Source organism: Hypanus sabinus, chromosome 22, assembly GCF_030144855.1.
Source record: "Hypanus sabinus isolate sHypSab1 chromosome 22, sHypSab1.hap1, whole genome shotgun sequence".
Lineage (NCBI taxonomy): Eukaryota > Metazoa > Chordata > Chondrichthyes > Myliobatiformes > Dasyatidae > Hypanus > Hypanus sabinus.
Window position 1 is genome coordinate 18,461,763 of NC_082727.1, and position 16,243 is coordinate 18,478,005.

Consider the following 16,243-nt stretch of genomic DNA (forward strand, 5'->3'; position numbering starts at 1 on the left):
GCCGCCTTCCCACTTCCTTTCTGGCTGCCAAGGTAGTTGTGGCAGGTACAATAGTATTTAAAGGATATTTGGACAGGAACAATGGTGCTAGAAAGTTCGTGAACCCTGCAGAATTTTCTCTACTTCTGCATAAATGTAACCTAAAATGTGATCAGATCTTCATGTAAGTCCTAAAACTAGTGTTACGAACCCCGTAACTGGGTCACTCCCCAGCAAAGATAGAGAGGTCCGTTGAAGTCTGATGGTACTATTTTTAACAGTATTTATTGGTAAAAATACACAAATAATATCAATGCAAACATACAGATAATATACGTCGTCAATACTAAATCTAAAAGCGCGGGTATAATAATAATCAATAAGAAATAGCTCTATCGTTGTCTAGGGGATAATGTATTGTCCGATGGAAATATAAAAGTCACTCAAGTTCATTCAAGCTGCAGCTTTTTGGTTGGAGAGAAAGATGGATTAAAACTTGCCCATTCCTTTTATGATGTCAATCCCTCGAGCGTCGTTGGGGGCTGATTTCCCCTTTGTGGTTAGCTAAAGCCGTGCTTCCATGGAAAAGGCCCACCGATTCCGAGGCAAATGGAAAAGGACACACGTGGGCTTTTCCACTGGCTTTCGCTATTACGCTGTTACAGGAGTTCTAGCATTTCTTCTGGTGCGTCTGAAGGGGCTGTTCCCCAGACCCTCTTTTATCCTGACTCACAGGGTCTCAGATGTCAATCAGGTTGGGATGATGCAATCCTTCCACCAATCCCCCCTCGGTTCATTGCCTGGGGGCTTTGATGCATCGTACAGTATTCAATACACAATTCTGTCTCCAAGAGGCAATGGTTCCGCCTTTCAGAGGCCAGGACACATTCCAAACTCTTTGTGGATTCTGCATGTCTTTCTCTCATTTCCTGGGTCTCCTGAACTGACTTAATAGTGATCTTGCGATTCTCAAAAAGGAGGGGGCTACGGACGTAACACTAGATAAAGATAACACAATTAAATAAATAACACAAAAAAACTTGTTCATTTACTTAAAGCAAAATGACCCAATATTACGTGTATTTGTTGGAAAAAGTATGTGAACTTCTGGGGTAATGCCTTCTATTTGGAGCCAGGTGTTCCAATCAACGAGATGAAATTGGAGGTGCCCTGTCCTATAAAAAAGACACACAAAGTCAGGTTACTGATAAAGCCTGCTCTTCTCAAGAAAAATCTGTATGTACACTACACCTTGATCAAAACAACTTTCAGAGAGCCCTAGAAAAATTGCAGGGATGCATCAAGCTAGAAAAGGCTACAAAAGCATTTCTAAAGAGCTGAATGTTCATCAGTCCACAGTAAGAGAAATTGTCTTCAAATAGAGGAAACTCAGTACTGTTGCTACTCTCCCTAGAAGTGGGCATCCTGCAAATCATTACACCAAGAGCACAACGTGCAAAGCCGAAGGAGGTGATAAAGAACCCAAGGGTAACAGCAAAAGACCTGCAGAAATCTCTAGAACTTGCTGAAGTGTTTATTAATGTGTCCAGTGTAAGAAAAACACACTGAACAAGAATGGTGTTTACGGAAGGACACCACGGAGCAAATCACTGCTCTCCAAAAAAATACATTGCTGCGCTTCTCAAGTTCGCAAAAGACCATCTGGATGTTCTACAACGCTTCTGGGACAATGTTCTGTTGACAAATGAGACAAAAGTTGAACTTTTTGGCAGAAGTGTGCCTTGCTATGTTTGGAGAGAAAAAGGGCACCAACACCAGAACTCCATCCCAACTGTGAAGGAGCATCATGGTTTGGGGCTGCTTTGCTGGACAGCTTGCGATCGGTGAGGGAACAATAAATTCAAAACTGTATCAAGATATTTTAAAGGAGAATGTCAAAGTAGCAGACTGTCTCCGGAAGCTTAATTGAAGTTGGTTAATGCAACAAGACAAATGATCCGAAAGATGAGTAAAGCAACAACAGAATGGTTTAAAAAGAAGAAAATCTGTGTTTTGGAATGGCCGAGTCAAAGTCCTGACTTTAATCCTACAGAAGTGTTGTGGACGGACCTGAAGCAAGTATTTCCTGCAAGGAAGCCCACCAACACCCAGAGTTGAAGCCATTTTGTAAGGAGGAATTGCCTAAACTTCCTCTAGGTCGATGTGCAGGATTGATCAATAGTTACTGGAAACGATTAGCTGAAGTTATTGCTGTACAAGGGGGTCACACCAATTACTGAAAGCAAAGGTTCACATACTTTTCCCAACAAATACATGTAATGTTGGATCATTTTTCTCAATAAATAAGTGACCAAGTATCATTTTTTGTTATTTATTTAACTGAGATCTCCTTATCTAATTTTAGGACTTGTGCAAAGTTCTGATCATATTTAGATCATGTTTATGCAAATATAGAAAAAAATCTACAGGTTTCACAAACTTTCTAGCACCACTGTTCATGGATCTGAAAGGTGAAGAAGAACATAGGCCAATGGAACCAGCTTAGACAAGCACCTTTGTCAGTATAGACTGGCTAGGCCAAAGGTCCTGTTTCTGTGTTCTGGATGACTCTAATAATTGGTGGAGGGGTTGATATGAGTGCATAGAGACTTTGCCCTTCTGTCAAGCCATGTTTGAGGATATTCTGCATTGTTCCGTGGTGCATATGATTCACCATTCCCACGGCTCCAGGCTGGAGATTTGTCCAAGATTTCTAACCTCAAGTCACTGGAGCGAAGCATGACTCAACCTCTTGTTGGACAAGAGGGTTCAAGGTGACTGAGATCCACCAAGGTGGCCCAGCATCAACTAGATTTGTACCTACTTGTCTCAATCAGTTAGCTCACAGCAGACTCAGCTCGTAGTTTATAAACTCAAGTGACTCTGCAGACATTGGAAATCTTGAGCAATACACACAAAATGCTGGAGGAATTCAGCAGGCCAGACAGTATCTATAGAGGAGAATAAACAGTCAACAGTTCAAGCCAAGGCCCTTCATTAGGACTGAAAACGAAGTGATTTCTCTAACTTTCAGTGATTTCACCCCCAAACCTCTTCTCCCTCTTTCATTCCCTATTCTGGTTACCCTTTCATCCCTTCTCCTCACCTGCCCATCACCTCCCTTTGGTTCCGCTCCTCTTTCCCTCTCTTCCATGGTCCACTGTCCACTCCCAATCTTTCTTCTTCAGCACTTTGCCTTGTCCACCTATCACCTCCCAACTTCTTACTTCATTCACCTGTTCTCACCTATCACCTGACACCGTCCTCTCCCTCCACCTTCTTATTCTGGCGTCTGCCCCCCTTCCTTTCCGGTCCTGCTGAAGGCTCTGAAATATCAGCTGTTTATTTCCCTCCACAGATGCTACCCGACCTGTCGAGTTCCTCCAGAATTTTGTGCGTGTTGTTCACCTGTTTGGATCCTTTATTGTTCTGTCCACCACAGTGCACAATTCCTTGCTCATACGAAGCTCACGGAGTTGACAGTGTACATGGTAATAATAACCTCCAGAAGGACCACGACCTTGTCATGGGGTTTAAAGGCCTGTGTGTCTCAATGACTCGTAGATCTATGTCGGCTGGAGTCAGGGCTCTTGGGAAGGCCACCCATACCAAACAGGTCAAAGGTCGAGGCCAGACTACGAGTGGCCCATCGGTCCTCCAGGTTCGGGGACTCCAGCTCGGAGCCAGCAACCCTGACTGACTGTCGCAGAAGCAACAATAATGAATCCTTCTACATCTGAGTGTGACGGTATTCCTGAGTTTTCAGCCAGGACTTGTGTGACCGACAGTGAACTCAGAGGAAGCTACTGACATGATGAAGGGAGCCCGGAGCACCAGCATCGATGGAGGACCTTCATTGCTGCCCTAAACAGCAGGTGTGTTACAGGCAAAAGAAGAAGAAGATTGGTAATAATAAGTACAACATCTTCTGTCTGCCTGCTCTGCACCTTTTCTGTGACTGTAACACTTTATTCTGGTTTACCTCAGTGCACTGTGGAACCTGGTTTATTATCACTGACGTGTGTCATGAAATTTGTTGTTTTGCAGCAGCAGTACAGTGTGATAAATAAAATATACTATAAATTGTAAGTTAAGAAATACAAAAGGTTCATTAAAATTGTTACGGCTGGGGGTGGTAATGGGGATGAGCTCCCACTACCTATTAAATGCTCCCAATGGCGTGCTCCTCAAACAGCCTCTGACAACCAAGTCCAGCCCCTGGCCTTCACGTGTGGCTCGGCTACTGAGCCCGCGGGACTGTGTCTACTGACAGGAGAAGGGGCAAAGATGCCTTAAAACCAGTCACTTCGGGCAGATGTGGCTGGTCGGTTGTGGTTGGCAGCTCAATTAGGAGGAGGGAACTCTGATCTCAATCCTGACTTGCAGCCGTACCCACTCATGGGGAAAGCTTCAGGAGTAATTCCTGAGGAAAAGTCTGGAGCTGGACTCCCTAAGACAAGCAGTCCTACATTGACTTCGACGCCGGCTGGCGACTCCTGCGACGCCACTGGTGCCAATCTGTATCGGTCTCCGCCGTTCCTTTGGATTCATCATCTGCGTGAAGAGGAAGAGTCTGCTACGTGGCCAACAGCTTGTTCTCCATATTGTACTGCCCTGGCTTGCACCATCCATGGTCAACCCCAACCAATAGTGGGCCTCAACTTCAAAACAGAGAGCAAAAAAATAGTGAGGTAGTGTCCATTGTTTTGTTATCTGTTCAGAACTCTGACGATGGAGGGGGAAAAATATTCCTAAAGCATTGAGGCTCCTGTGCCTTCTCCTTGATAGTCATGTCCTAGACAGTGAGGTTCCTTAACAATGGATGCAGCGTTTTTGAGCATTGGTTTTGGAGATGCTCTTGGTGTTGGGGAGGCCAGTGCCTATGATGGAACTGGCCGAGTTTACAACCCTCTTCAGCTTTTCCCAATCCTGCGCATTGGTGCCTTCACACCAGATGGTGACGGAACCAGTTAGAATGCCCTCCGCGGTGCCTCTGGCAACATGCGATGATTTGATCTGCTCAAACAGAATGCAGGTCAACACAAGGCAAGCTTCTCACTGTGACAGTACGAAACCAATTCCAACGAACACAGAACAACAGAGTTGGGAAAAGATCTGAAGTAATGAAGAAAGCAATGCTGAAGTGACGGTACCGGACAGAGGTAGAGCTCGAGGATTCTGGTCGCTGATCATTACCAGGAATAATGCTTCCAGAGTGGTGGATTTGCAGGTCTGTGGGTTGTTCCCTGGAGCCTCCCATGGTGAGGTCCACGGCAGTTTTCCAGACACACAGCAAGGAGTGGGTTGTCTGGGATCCTTGTCACGTGCAATCTTAATGCTCGAGTGTTTTGAGTTAGAACTTTATTGCTTGGAACAATTACCTCAGCAGTTAGCACAACACTTTACAGCACCAGTGACCAGCCACTGGGGTTTAATTCCCTCGGCTGTCGGTGAGGAGTTGGTATGTTCTCCCTGTGATCGTGTGGGTTTCCTCCGGGTGCTCCAGTTTCCTCCCGCATTCCAAAGACTTACAGGTTAGGATTAGTAAGTTGTGGGTATGTTATTGTGATCCCAATAACAAGTATGTTAGTTTGATCCCAAGCCTGACTGCAAAAGGAAGAGGGTCGAGCATGGGGGCTAGCAACCCCATCTTGTAAAAAACCCAGCAGAAGCTCCAGAGTCCTCAACCTTGGGAGACAAGGATCTTCGAAGATGGGCTGCACCTGGAGACATTTTGAAAGACTGGCCCAGAAGAGAGGACTCTGGTGAGCTGCTGTTGGATGCCTATGCCCCAGTTCAGAATCAGGTTTAATATCACCGGCATCTGTCGCGATGTTTGTTAACTTTGCAGCAGCGGTACATTACAATACATAATAACAGAGAAAAAAAATTTGATTACAGTAGTAATATATATGTATATACGCCACTGCTGTAATGCATGATTTATAATACACATTAAGTAGTTTAATAAGTCGTGTAAACAATAGAAATAAAAAAGTAGTGAGGTAGTGTTCACGCCCATTCAGAAGTTGGATGGCAGAGGGGAAAAGCTGTTCCTGAATCATTGAGTGTGTGCCTTCAGGCTTCTGTACCACCTTCCTGAGGTAGCGATGAGAAGCTGATGGATTCACCAGGATGCTGCCTGGATTAGAGAGTGTGCAGAGGAGATTCACCAGGATGCTGCCTGGATTGGAGAGGGTGCAGAGGAGATTTACCAGGATGCTGTCTGGATTGGAGAGGGTGCAGAGGAGACTCACCAGGATGCTGCCTGGATTAGAGAGGGTGCAGAGGAGATTCACCAGGATGCTGCCTGGATTAGAGATGGTGCAGAGGAGATTCACCAGGATGCTGCCTGGATTAGAGAGGGTGCAGAGGAGATTCACCAGGATGCTGTCTGGATTAGAGAGGGTGCAGAGGAGATTCACCAGGATGCTGTCTGGATTAGAGAGGGTGCAGAGGAGATTCACCAGGATGCTGTCTGGATTAGAGAGGGTGCAGAGGAGATTTACCAAGATGCTGCCTGGATTGGAGAGGGTGCAGAGGAGATTCACCAGGATGCTGCCTGGATTAGAGAGGGTGCAGAGGAGATTCACCAGGATGCTGCCTGGATTAGAGAGGGTGCAGAGGAGATTTACCAGGATGCTGCCTGGATTGGAGAGGGTGCAGAGGAGATTCACCAAGACGCTGCCTGGATTAGATAGGGTGCAGAGGAGATTCACCAAGACGCTGCCTGGATTAGAGAGGGTGCAGAGGAGATTCACCAAGACGCTGCCTGGATTAGAGAGGGTGCAGAGGAGATTCACCAGGATGCTGCCTGGATTGGAGAGGGTGCTGAGGAGATTCAGCAGGGTGCTGCCTGGATTGGAGAGGGTGCAGAGGAGATTCAGCAGAGTGCTGCCTGGATTGGAGAGGGTGCAGAGGAGATTCAGCAGGGTGCTGCCTGGATTGGAGAGGGTGCAGAGGAGATTTACCAGGATGCTGCCTGGATTAGAGAGGGTGCAGAGGGGATTTACCAGGATGCTGCCTGGATTAGAGAGGGTGCAGAGGAGATTCACCAAGATGCTGCCTGGATTAGATAGGGTGCAGAGGAGATTCACCAAGACGCTGCCTGGATTAGAGAGGGTGCAGAGGAGGTTTACCAGGATGCTGCCTGGATTGGAGAGCAGGATAGCTGAGCAAGCTGGGGCTTTCCTCCTCGGAGCGAAGGAGGGTTAGAGGTGACTTGATAGAGATACACAAGTTGAAAAGAGGCAGAGATTGAATGAAGAGCCAGAGACTTCCCCAGGCTGCAAATGAAAAGAGGGCACAGTTTTAAGGTGATTGGAAGGGTGTTGGAGGTAGGTTTTTTATACAGAGAGTGGCGGGTGCGTGGAATGCACTGCCTGTGGCGATGCCAGAGGCGGATACATTAGGGACATTTAATTAGACAGACACATGGATGGAAGAAAAATGGAGGGTTATGTAGGAGGGAAGAAATAGACTGATCTGGAAGTAAGTTAAAATGTCAGCACATTGTGGGCAGAAGGGCCTGTACTGAGCTGTACGATTCTATGTTCTATATGCTTTAATTCCTGGGATGAAGGGATTGTCTAATGAGGAAAGTTTGAAGAATGAGAGGTGATCTTGTTGAAACAAAAATGAGCCTCAATGGTTGAGTGCTGGGACTCCTGGAACCAGTGACAGGAAACATGTTTGGACCATTTAAGAAGTTGCGTGTCTGAGGAATATGACTCTCTGAATTCTCTCAGAGAGCTATGCAAGGAGGAAATGCGAAGATCAAAGATGGGTGGGAGTTACGGGGAACTTGCAGGAGAGTCAAACTGAGGCCAAGATCAGATTAGCCATGATCTTATAGGATGGTAGGGTGGTCAGATGGCTGAGCAGCAGTAATTTTTATGTTAACTCCCCATAGAACTTATCTCTCTTCATAGGGACAAGCAAAATGCTGGAGGAACACAGTGGCTCAGGCAGCTTCTGTGGAAGGAGGTGGGCAGTCGACATTTCAGGTCAGGTCCCTTCATCTTATCAGTCAGGGCTCTGACTATGGGAGCTGGAACATTATGCTGCAGTTGGATAAGCTGTCGGCAAGACTGCACTTGGAGCATTGTGTACCGTTTCGGTCACTCTGTTACGCGAAGAACGTGGTTAATTGGAAAGAGGGCAGAAATTTTTTATGAAGATGTTGCCAGGACTAGAGGGCCTGAGTTACAGGGAAAGATTGGCCGAGCTGAGTCTTTATTCCCTGGGACGTAGGAGAGTGAGGGGTGCCCAGGGAAGCAGCTGAGACTTCTTCACTAAATATATTTAAGGAACAGTTAGATAGGTTTTTACATAGTAGGGGAATTAAGAGTTATGGGGGAAAGGCTGGTCGATGGAGCTGAGTTTACGGACAGATCAGCCATGATCTTATTGAATGGCGGGGCAGGCTCGATGGGGCAGCCTACTCCTGCTCCTATTTTGTATGCTCTTATAGAAATGTTTAAGATTATGACAGAAGCATAGAGAAAGTGGATGATAACTTACCCGGTGTAGTGGAGACCAAAACCAGCAGGGTTAGATTCAGGGTGAGGGGGAAAGATTTAAAATAAACCTGATGGGCAAATTTTCCCCACACAGAGGGTGGTGAGTACTGTATATGGAAGGGGCTGCCAGTAGAAATGGTTCAGGCAGGCACATTCGTGTCATTCAGGAAGCCCTTGGATAGGGACGGAGAGGGGTGTGGGTTAAAGGGTCATGGGCCAATTGCAGGAACTTGGTACTAGCATTGATTAGTTGGACTGAAGGGTCTGTATCTGTGCTGTGTTACTCAGTTGCTCTGTGCATTGTTTTCAGTGTAACAATTCCACACTCAGCCACCTTTCCCTGTGTCGGATTCTGATTCTGAAACTCTTGGCTCCCGTCCACAGCAAACGCTTGACAATATCCACCCTTGAATGTCAGTCAATAATTCAGCCTTCATCAGTCCCCAGCTGAGGCCAATTCTTACAAATCTCGACCTTCTGAAGGTAGAAGTTCCTCTTCATCTCCTCCTCAACCTGAACTGGCCGCATCGTGGTCTGATAGGGCAATTTGAATGCACAGGAACATAAGAAGCTGCAGAGAGTGGTAAACTCAGCCCGACCATCACCGCCACATCCTTCGCCTCCGTCGGTAGTGTCTACAGGAGGCACTGCCTCAAGGAGGCAACGCCATCATCAAAAATCGTCACCATCCCGGCCATGACACCTTCTTGCAGCTTTCTCCTAATCCCAGCCCTAACCCTAATGCTCCCATCGGGTAGGAGGTACAGAAGCCTGAAGTCCCACACCATCAGGTTCAGGATCAGCTACTTCCCTTCAACCACTCGGTCCTTGGACCAACTGGCACAATCCAGCAGAGCAACGCTTGGCATGACAGTGGACTTATTTTGTTCTAATTGTGTTCTTTCCTATGTAATTTTGTATAATTAATGTTTCTTTCTTTTCTTTTTACAATATTTTTATTCAGAAGAAAAAACAAGATTTACAGAGTGCAACACATAGATACATCTCAACATAACTTGTGTACATTCATATATTGTAATAAAATTGATCAAAATGTTATAGCATAACACATAAAGGTATACCACTCCGTAATCAAAAATTTAAAAATAGGTCATCCATCATAAAAGAAATTTTTTATATAAAAAAAAGTCAACTCCCTACCAACTACCAAAGAAAAAAGTGGATGGATGATAATGGATAATTAGACAAAAAAATTTACTTGCTTAAGAAGAGAAGATAGAAATATACATAAAAGTCTGTGCTGTGCTGTGCATAAAAGTCAACTTTATAAATTGGAAAAGTAATTTAGGAAAGGTCCCCAGATATCATAAAAAGATTGTTTCGAATTTAAGACTGAGCAGTGGATCTTTTCTAAATTTAAATAAGACGTAATATCACGTAGCCATTGAAGATGTGTAGGAGGGGTAGACTCCTTCCATTTAAACAAGATTGCTCTCCTTGCTAAAAGAGAGGTAAAAACTAAAACCTGTAGGTTAGGAGTATTTAAAGTTATATCTTCATTTGCAATAATACCAAACATGGCAGTAAGGGGATTTGGGTCAAATTGGACCCTAAAAAGTTGTGAGAAGGTATGGAATACTTGCTGCCAAAACTTTTCAATTTTAGGGCAAAACCAAAACATATGAATTAATGTTTAATTTATGTTTTTCTTGTGCGTGCTTGCCTGTGATGCTGCTGAGAGTGCTTCTGTGGATCTGTGCAGACGACAAACTCGACCTTGACTTTGACTTCAGCGGATAACCCCATTGTTCTGATGCTGTCCTTCCCAGATCTGGATACCCCCACTTAGATCATAAGCCGTAGGACTAGGATCGGACGATCCATCCCATCAACTCTGCTTCACCATTCGATCATGGCTGATCTATTTTCCCTCTCTCTTGGTCAAACATTGTTCCTGTTGTAAAGAACATTGCGTCACTTGACTTTCAAGTTGGAGCTGTGTCACAGGGAGTTCTCGAGAACACGAGGAGATTGCCTCCGGGGAATCTGCTCATCTGGATGTCATGCTGGCGGCTAGACTGAGCAATATTATCATCCTCACTGAGCCGTGAACCATGACACAGTTGGCAGATAAGATGCTGGTTGTCATGGTTTCACTTTGATCCAAGAGACCTTAAAATTGCCTTTTTTATGTCTCTGCTGAACAGCTTTCATCACCCACCTCCCTCTGTATGAAAAAGTTGCCCCTCAGATCCCCTTTAAATCTTTCACCTTAAACCTGTGCCCTTTAGTTTCCGACTGTGGCGGCCTACCTTACCTACGCCCCTCATGATTTTATGAGCATACAAGGTCACGCCTCGGGTCCTTCTCTCCAGGAAAGACAGCCCCAGCCTGTCCAGATTCACCAAATTCAGCCAGAAGAGAGATAAGATTGACTTTATTTGTCATATCTAATCATCGAAACTTTGAAGCACGCCGTGAAATGCGACGTTTGCATCAACGACCAATACCGTCCGAGGGTTGTGCTGGAGGCAGCCATAACTTATTACTCCAACAAGAGAATATCTGCAGACGCTGGAAATCCAAAGCAAGGCTCAGGGAAATGCTGGAGGAACTCAGCAGGCCAGGCAGCGTCTACGGAGAAGGGTAAAACGGTCAACATTCTTATTGCCCATATCTCTCTGGAATGTAGGGGGGAAGCAGAGGAAACCCAGGTGGTCACAGGGAGAAGGTACAAACTCCTTACGGACCACGGTGGGTCTGTGGGACACACCTGCCCTCCTGAATCCTCAGGATTCCAGTTGCCAATCGCCCAGAACAGTTGCTGGGAGTTATCTCCACAACACTCACTGGAAGGAATCTCAGGAGAAAAGTCACAGTCATAGACTATACCACAGAAACAGGCCCTTCGGCCCAGCTCATTCATACTGACCAAGATGTTTACCTGGGCTGGTCTCATTTGCCTGTATTTGGTCCACATCCAAGCCTCTAAACCCTTCCTTTCCATGTATCAACTTAAATGTCTTTTAAATATCGCAATGGTACCCACCTCTACCACTTCCTCTGGCAGCTTGTTCCACATGTGTGAAAATGGCGCCCCTCACATCCCCTTTAAATTTTTCCCTTCCCACCTTAAACCTGTGGCCCCTAGTTTTAGACTGTCACTATCCTCCTTAGCCACGCCCCTCATGATTTTATAACCTCTACGGTCAGCCCTTGGCCTCCTTCGCTCCAGGGAAAACAGCCCCTGCCTGTGCAGTCTCTGATAACCTGAGCCCTCCTGTCCCCAGGGAATCTTCTCTGCACCTCTTGAGCTCAGTGACAGCCTAGGCACAGCCCATTAGAACGACAGAAGGTAACTAAGCACGCTGCACTGGTGATGGAGCTTAGAAAGTTGAGACGCGAGTGATAGGAGAAAGCCAGCCCTGCCGTTCAAACTCAGGGGATCCCACCTGGGGTCCATGGACCCCTTGCTCAATGGCATTGGCCCATGCCATAAAAAAGGCAGGGACCCCTGCTCTACCTCAGGTATCCAGGTATCTGTTCATCTCCTTCTTAAGTGTGATTGTCCTGAGGTGTTGGTGTCAATCGACAATGGATCTTGTCACCCCCACGGTGAGTTGGCCAGTTCACTCAACTCCTATTTACCCGTCTCTCGGACAAGCCTCACGTTCTTCACCACCCTCTCTCAGTCACAGATCCACCCTTCGTGTCCCTCCCTCCCTCTTCCCTCTCACACACCCTCCCTTTTATTCCATCCCCACAGCCTCCCCATTCTCAATATCTCAGGATTATTTCCCACCCTGACCTTTCCAACCCCAGTGAACGACACTCGTGGAAATACTGGCTCTGTGCCTCTCCTCACCGTTTCCCAGTGATGCACCATCAATAACTCACACTGAGACGTAAGGCGAGATATCGGCTTTTATTGACTGGAAGAAGGAACCAGGAGTGAGTGTCCATCATACTATGTCCTGGAGACTGAGCCCGAGCGTCAGGCCTCAGATCGCCTTTATACAGGGGCCTGTGGGAGGAGCCACAGGAGCATTCAGCAGGGGGCGTGTCCAGACAGGCACATAGTTCACCACACCCAGACACTGCCTGCTCCATGCCCCAGCCCACTTGCGGTGCTCAGATCCAACGTCAACACCGAATATCAATCTTCAGGCCGTGTCACTCCGGGATTAGTGCTAATATATTGTGTGCTGTCTGTGACTGTACGTACTGTGTTTTGCACCTTGGCCCCAGAGGAGCACTGTTTCGTTTAGTTGTATACATGTATGTGGTTGAATAACAATTAAATTTGATTTTGAACTTGAAGTTAAATGCAGGTTGGAGTGGAAAGTCCCTGCAGCGGGTGGATTCCTTTCTGAAGAGAGAATGTGCACATAGAATTGGCCCTGGGCCCAGCTGTTAACTCGTTTTGGGCATTCAGAGAGGCACCCCATGCTGATTTTTTCTGCATTATTACCCTGATCCTGTGACTCAGGGCGGAGAGTGAAAAGCCACAATTACCCCCTAACGTTCTTTAACAGAGGGAAGGGTGCAGAGAGCAGCCAAAAGCAAGCGCACAATCCTAAACATAACTGCAGATGGTCACAGTCTTGAAAACAAATGAAATGTTCTTTTCATTGCTGCCATCAGGGAAGGGGTACAGGAGCCTGAAGGTGCACAGTCAGTGTTTTAGGAACAGCTCCTTCCCCTCCGCCATCAGATGTCTGAATGGTCCATGGACCCATCCATACTCACTGCCCATTGCCCCACTGGCACACTACCTCACTATTTTGCTCTCTTTATCCACTATTTATTTATTTTTAAATATATTTCACATTGTAACTTCTTATGTCCTGCACTGTGATCGCGAAGCAATGAACTTCTCATGTGCCGGTGATGATGAGCCTGATTCTGGAGTGTGCCACGTGTACTGAACGTTGTCCTCTATTGTAATCAGATTATTGGCACCAATCACGAACATGAGCTCATTGGGGACCTTTGGGACAAGGACAGGACATCTACTTCATTGGGCTTTGACCTTGTTTGTTCTTCTGGTCCCAGTTGACCCTAAATAGGACCTAGCTTCATGAGGAAGGAGATTACAAATCCTGGGGCACGGACACTGACCTGGGTCAGCTGTGATCTGGCCAGTCACAGGTCAGGTTTTTGCTTTGAGTTGAAGAGCCCTGGGGAGTGTTGTACAACAGAGGCACCTTAGAGTATAACTTCATCATCCCCTGAAAGTGGCCATAAGACCTAGGGGCAGCTTAAGGCCATTCAGCCCATCAAGTCTGCTCTAGCATTTGATTGTGGCTAATTTATTTGACCTTTCTGCGGCATCACAGGTAGACAAGTAGGTGAAGAAGGCTGGCCTTTCCAAGTGGGAGGTGATAGTGTGGGTTATACAGGACACAGGCGAGGCGACACTTGAAGTACTGTGTTCAAGTTTGATCACCCTGCTGGGGGAAAGATGTCACTAAATTGGAAAGATGGTGCCAGGACTTGTCAGACCGATTTCGAGGGGAAAGTTGAATTGTTAACTGGAGCATAGGAGACTGAGAGGAGCTCTTACAGAAGAGTATAAAAATCGTGAGGGGCAGAGAGAGGGCGAGTGCACTCAATCTTTCTCCCCAGAGATGGGAAATCGATAACTAGAGGGAATAGGTTGAAGGTGAGAGGGGACAGGTTTGATAGGAACTCGAGGCCAGTGTTTTCTACACAAGGGTTTATGTATGTGCAATGGCCTTCCAACAGCATCTACATGGATAAGAAAGCTTTAGAAGGTTGGGCGCCGCAGTAGTGTGGTGGTTTATGCGACAATTTTGCAGCTCGAGGCATCAGAGTTTGGAGTTCAATTTTGGCGCCCTCTGTAGTTAGGTTTGCATGATTTTTCATGACTGCGTGGGTTTCCTCTGGGTGCTGTGGTTTCCTCCCACAGTCCAAAGGTGCCCCAGTTGGCACGTTAATTGGTCATAATCATTTGTGCTGTGATTAGGCTAGGGTGATAGGTGGGCTGCTGGGTGGTGTGGCTTGTTGGGCTGGAAGCACCTGATCTGTGCAGTATCTCAAAATTAAAACGAAAGGTTACGTGTCAGATGGGATCAGCATCCGGGTTAGTTGACTAAAGGACGTATTTCTGTGCAGTATGACTCTGTGAGGGGGAGTTTCTTTAGCCACTGGTGGTAAAGCTGTGGAATTCATTGCCTTAGGCAGCTGTGGATACAAAGTCATTTGGTATATTTAAAATGGAGGTTGCTAGGTTCTTGATTACTCAGGGCATCAAAAGTTATGGGGAGAAGGCAGAAGAATGTGGGCTGAGAGGGATAATAAATCAGCCATGAGGGAATGGTGGAGCAGATTCAACGGGCCAAATGACCTGAATTCCACTCTTATGTCTTGAGGTCTTAGAGAGTTTGTACGTTCTCTCCACGACCACTCGGGTTTGCTTCAGTTTCTTCCCAGGTGCGGGTTAGTGCCAGTGAGTTGTGGGCGTGTGATGCACCATCAATAACTCTCGGAGACGTGAGGCGAGATATAGGCTTTTATTGGCTGGAAGAAAGAACAAGCAGCAATTGACCACCACACTGCATCCTGGAGACTGAGGCCGCGGCTGTGTCTCCAATCGCCTTTATACCGGTGTCCGTGGGAGGAGCCACAGGAGCAATCAGCCCAGGGGGGTGTGTCCAGACAGGTAGATGTAGTTCACCACAGCGTGCCACGTCAGAGGCAGAACTTGCCAGCTGCCCCCAGCACATCCTCGGACTGTGTGGAACACTGACGCCAATGATGCATCTCACTGTCCGCCTCAACGTACGTTGTAACAACGAAAGCTAACTTCTCCTCTGTCCCTCTTTACTTGCCCTTCTCGGTCAGGGGATTGAGTGCAAGGGTCAGGAGGTCATGTGGGAGCTGTATGAAACCCCAGTTACATCACAACTGGATTGCTGCATGCTGTTCTGGCTGCCCCATTACAGGACGGACGTGGAGGCTTCGGAGAGGGTACAGAAGAGGGTCACCAGGGTGCTGCCCGGTCTAGAGACTGTGAGCGACAAGGAGAGGCTGGACAATTTTTAATTGCTTTCTCTGGAGCATCAGAGGCTGATAAAAGTTTATAGAATTTCGGGAGACAAGGTAGGTTTCCTCCCAGGGTAGGAATGTTAATTACCAGAGGGCATTAAGGTGAGAAGGGATAAAATAGGGCAAAAGAGAGCAAAGCAGTGAGGTAAAAGTTGGCAGATGCTGGAAATCCAAAGCAACACACATAAAACGCTGGAGGAACTCAGCAGGTTGGGCAGCATCTATAGAAAGGAATAAACAGTCGACGTTTCTGGCCAAGCCCCCTCTTCAGGGCTGTGAATTATGTGTTTATGGACTATTCAGAGATCTGATGACAGAGGGGACGAAACTCTCCCTAAAACATTGAGTGTGCGTGTTCCGGCTCCTGTTCCTTCTCCCTGACGGTAGTAATGAGAACAGGACACGTCCCGGGTGGTGAGGGTTCTTACTGATTAATAGTTTAAATTTACTTGTACAGGGACCGTCGCCTATTTCGCAGTCCCTTGTCAGCCATTGCCTCCGCCCCACTCTTTCCCCAGAACCCTGTCAATGATTTCCCTCCCCTGTCTGTTTCACCACTTGCAACCAGCTCTGGGCCACAGATATCTCTTGTACTGCAAGTATTCTTCCTCAAACACCTCCTCCCTATCACGTTATATCTGCATCAGACTCCCGCAGACCCAATCTCCCCGACCCAGTGAAAACACAGTTCAAGGTTCAAAGTTCATTCG